A 4,659-nucleotide genomic window follows, 5' to 3' on the forward strand; every position below is an offset into this window, starting at 1 on the left:
TATTGTGCAGAAGTAGGTGAGAAGCATCATTATCGGGCTGAAGCTCTGTCCTAAACTCTGTCCAGTCGACAAGCTCAGAATATTTTGACTTTCACGTCGGCGTTAGATTGAATGTTTTATCCCATGAATTTGGTTGGGGGGATGGGACTGTGGTTGGACACTGGAGCATGTTTCCCAAGAAATTTAGCAGAGATATATTAGGCCAGCAAGAAAGTCCACAACCTCTAACAGGAAACCAGTAAGACAAGCCAAGGGTCATGATTTATCCCAGCTCTTAACAGAAAAAACAAGCCAACGGAGCTCATGCTTGGTACTAATAAGTTACAATGTAACCACACACACACACACACACACACACACACACACACACACACACACACACACACACACACGTTTAAATTTTCATAACTACCAGATGGAGGATAGGCTAATAGTGCTCACACGCTACCCATTGCCTTTGGAAAGAGCAGGTCAGAGAGGGCAATTATCTCTCAAAGGAAGATTTCCCTGGTTGTGTTCTCATTAGGACAGCAGAAGGTTGTTTCTGGGATTATGTCAGCAGAATTGAATCGCCTGTAGGAGCTACCAAGATAAGAGGAAATCAGGCTTCCCTTGAAAATGTTTTATTGCCTAGGGTACTGGTTCCACGGTTGCAGACATTTGGGGGAAGATACAGTGCCTTCCTTGGGGGCTGGAAATGCGGAGGGTGAGCCATGCCTATCTCGTTAGTTGATGCGAATTTTGAAGGTTCTTAAGAAAGCACACCAGCAATATCTTTAAAGCCTGTTATGAAGAATCCTTATGTCAGTGAAAGAAGATAGCGTAGCCTTTAGAACAAATATCAAAGAGCATCACGTCCAGCCATTTCATATCACAGAACCAGAAATGCAGGCCCGCAGGTGATAGAGGACTTACTGGGGGCCACAATTAGTTGAGCCAACATTTTTCCCTTTTTCTTTTTTCTTTTTCTGCTAACGTACTTTCTTGTACCCAGATCACCAGAATCCTCATCCCTTGACTTCTCTAATTGCCATGTTGCTTTTACTACTTTTTATACCCATTTGTTTGTTTTGTTTATTTTTATATTGAGGTCTTGCTGACATCATCAGCGAAAAACATAATAGAATTGTACAATTTGGTGTTTTGACATGTATGTACCCACAAAGCCAACACCACAGCCGAGATGATGAGCAGAGCACTTCCGCCTTCAGGGTTTGGTGCTGCTGGCGGAATCCATCCCTCTGCCCTCCCCCAGGCAACCACTGATCTGCTTTCTCTCACTGTAGGAGGGTCTGCATATTCTGGAATTTTATATAAATGGAATCACACAGTGTGTACAGTCTTGGTTTGGCTTTCTTCATGTAGCATACTTATTTTGAGATTCATCTATGTCATAGCACGCATCAGGGGTTCATTCTCCTTACTGCCGAGCAACATTCCTTGTATAAATATATCAAATTTATTTGTTTATTCATTTATTGGTAAGTGGGCTTTTCCCAGTTGTTAGCTCTTATGAAAGAAGCAGCTATGAACATTCACGTACAGATCTTGTTTCTTCTTTGTTTGTTTGTTTCATTGTGTACTGGCCAGAACCCCACCCAGCACAGTGCTGAAAAGAAGTGGTAGAATTGTTCCTGATTTCATGGGGAAAGCCTAGAGTTTCTCACCATTTATATAAGGTTAGTCATAGATTTTTTTTGTAGATGCCCTTCATCATTTTGAGGAAGTTCTCTTTAATTCCTATGGGGCTAAACATTATTATGATCACAAGGTTTTAGAGTTTCTTTGTCTGATTGATATTGCGGTAAAGCTGGCCTCCTAGGAGAAGCAGGAAAATATTCCTTCCTTTACAATTTTCCAGAAGAGTTTGTATGGAATTGATATTTCTTCTTTAAATATCTAGTAGAGTTCATCAGTGAAGCCATCTAGACATGACGTTTGCTTGTGGAGATGTGTTTATCTACAAGTTTAATTTCTTTAATAGCCATTGGACTATTCGTGTTATCTATTTCTTCTTGATTAGACCTTTGGTGATTTACGTCTTTCAAGTAATGTGCTCATTTTACAAACTGCCGCATTCCTTTTAACATATTTGTTCATAATATTCCTTTATTATCTTTTTAATATCTGCAGAATCTGTGGTGTCTTAGTTAATTTGTTTTCTTTTCTCCTCTTTTTCCTGACCAGTTTGGCTAGAGGCTTACTAATATTATTGATCTTACCAAAGAACTGCCTTTTGGTTCTGTTAATTTTCATTCTCATCTTTATTATTTCCTTCAGCATGCTCTAGTGTGCCCTCTTTTTCTATATTAAAAAATGATTTGAGGCCTTCTTTCTAATATATGTATTTAGTGCAATACATTTCTCCCTAAGTACCTTTTTTGCTATCCCAGATACTTTGATACATTGAGTTTTCATTTTCATTCAGTTTAACTTACGTTCTAATTTTTTTCTTTGACCCTTTTTTTTTTTGGAAGCATATTACTCAGTATCTAAATATTTGGGTATTTTCCAGATCTCTTTCTTTTGGGGAGGGGGGCTTGGCTTTTTTTGTTTTCTAAACTAGGCTCCACACCCCATGTGGGGCTTGAACTCACAAACTTGAGACCAAGGGTCGCCATCTCAATACTGACTGAGCCAGCCAGGCGCCTCTTCCAGATATCTTTCTGTTACTGATTTTCAATCTGATTCTATTCTGATTGGAATGTACTCTGTATGACTGGAATTCTTTGAAATTCACTGAGATTTCTTTTATAGCCCCAAATATGGTCTATCTGGGTAAATATTCTTTGTGTATTTTAAAAGAACACATAATCTGTTGGTGTTGGGTAGAGTAGTCTATAAATGTTGATTAGGTCAAATTAGTTGAAAAAATTAGCATTTTTCAAATCTTTCATATTTTCACTGATTTTCTATTTGTTCCGTAAATTACTGAGAGTACATTTCAATCTCCACCCATAATCATGAATTTCTTTATTCCTCCTTTCAGTTCCCCCAGTTTTTGCTTCATGTATCTTGAAGTTCTATTAGTAAGTGTATAAACATTTAGGATTGTTCTGTCTTCTTCAAATTAACTCCTTTATCATTATGAAATAGACGTCTTTATCCCTGGCCATAATCTTTGACATGTCTTTTGAGTTTTTTTTTCCCTGAGTATGTGTAGCATGGGGTGAACCTGGAATTTATGTCCATTAATACACAGATTGAGGGATTTCCCCTCCCCACTCTCCTTTCTGGGATTTCTCTTATGTTCTGTCTCCAGGGACTCCTTTGCCTCATCCCTTTGGCTAAAAGGGTGTGTTTTCTGAGTCTTACCTTCCTGTGGTCTCATGTAGCTCTCTACCACTGGGTCTGGTCTCTGGGTAAAGAGGCTAGAGAACATAGTTACAATGAGGCTTCTCTCCATACCCTTCCTCCTCTGCCTGGATAGGGGAGTCTTCTTGGGGGGGGGGAAGTGGGGGAGGTAGGAGGGGAAGGGCGAATAGGGGGAAATGGGGCCCCCTGTGCTGCTGTTGTCATCAGTCTGGCCACTGCATCCAGGCAAGGAGGTCAGCGATGGGCAGGACTGGGAGAGAAAAAGAATAAAAAAAGAAAAAAAGAAAGACAATCCTCCCTCCCCCTTCCCCACTGTCTGGTTCTTCCTTTCTTGGACCTCTGATTAAAAAGGCGGCTTTCCCTTGGAGGTTTTAGCGTTCATACTTGTCAAATTTTGTGACTCAGGTCACCCTCACATTAAATCCTGAGGAAATAAAGGAGAAAAAAAAAAAACCCAGAAAAGTCACTACCATCATGGATTAGTCTTCAAGTTTTGCCTTTCCACCTCAAGGAGCCTGCTAGAATTTTCTTTTGTAATCAGTGGGGGAAATAGAATGCTGTTGGGTTACTTGTTCGTACAGCACCAGAAGTCTGCGAGCCTAATTTTTTCCTTGTTCCTTAGAGAAGCGACCCTGGAACTTTTCATCAGAGCCCTATGTCCTCTTTGTAGATTTTTGTAATACTAATGATTTCTATTTATTGGGTTTTCACCATGTCAGACACTGGATGAATACTCTAATGTACATGATCTCAATAAATCCTTGTCATAACCCTCTAAAAGAGAGATTAGAATTTCTCTTCAATAGATGAGGAAACAGAATCAAGCAGTTTGTTTTCCCTGTGTTTCCAACAGTTAGTCATTGGTAGAGCAGATTCCATTCTGACTGGTTCCCAAGCCTCTGCTCCTAATCATTCTGCAAGGTAGCATGGGATTCAGAAGAATGATTGGAACTGCGTTGAGGTGGACGTTGAATATTATTTTTCTTTAACTTGACTTGACATAGTAGTGGGAATGGATCCAGATTCCCTATGTTCTTAGTTTTTCAGATTTCTTTCTTCTCTCTGTCTGTCCACATTCTATTTGGGGGATGAGGTGCATGCATTCTTCCCCTTGCTTTTCCATGACACTCTGTCTGTACCATAAATCACTTTCTCCCACTCTTTAACTTCCTTTAAAAACCCTGTAAATTCTTTGAATTGCTAAAGCTTTTGGAAAACCAGAGCCAGAAAGACTTGCATGGAGCCTGTTTGATGTTTGGCCAGATACTTTCATTGAAGCAATGAGAGATGGGCTTGCTGAGAAAGGAGGAAAATACAGCAAGGATAGAAGTAAGTTAATATCTT

The sequence above is a fragment of the Leptonychotes weddellii genome, chromosome 6 (genome assembly GCF_054177405.1).
Source record: "Leptonychotes weddellii isolate Sample4059 chromosome 6, ASM5417740v2, whole genome shotgun sequence".
NCBI classification, from domain to species: domain Eukaryota; kingdom Metazoa; phylum Chordata; class Mammalia; order Carnivora; family Phocidae; genus Leptonychotes; species Leptonychotes weddellii.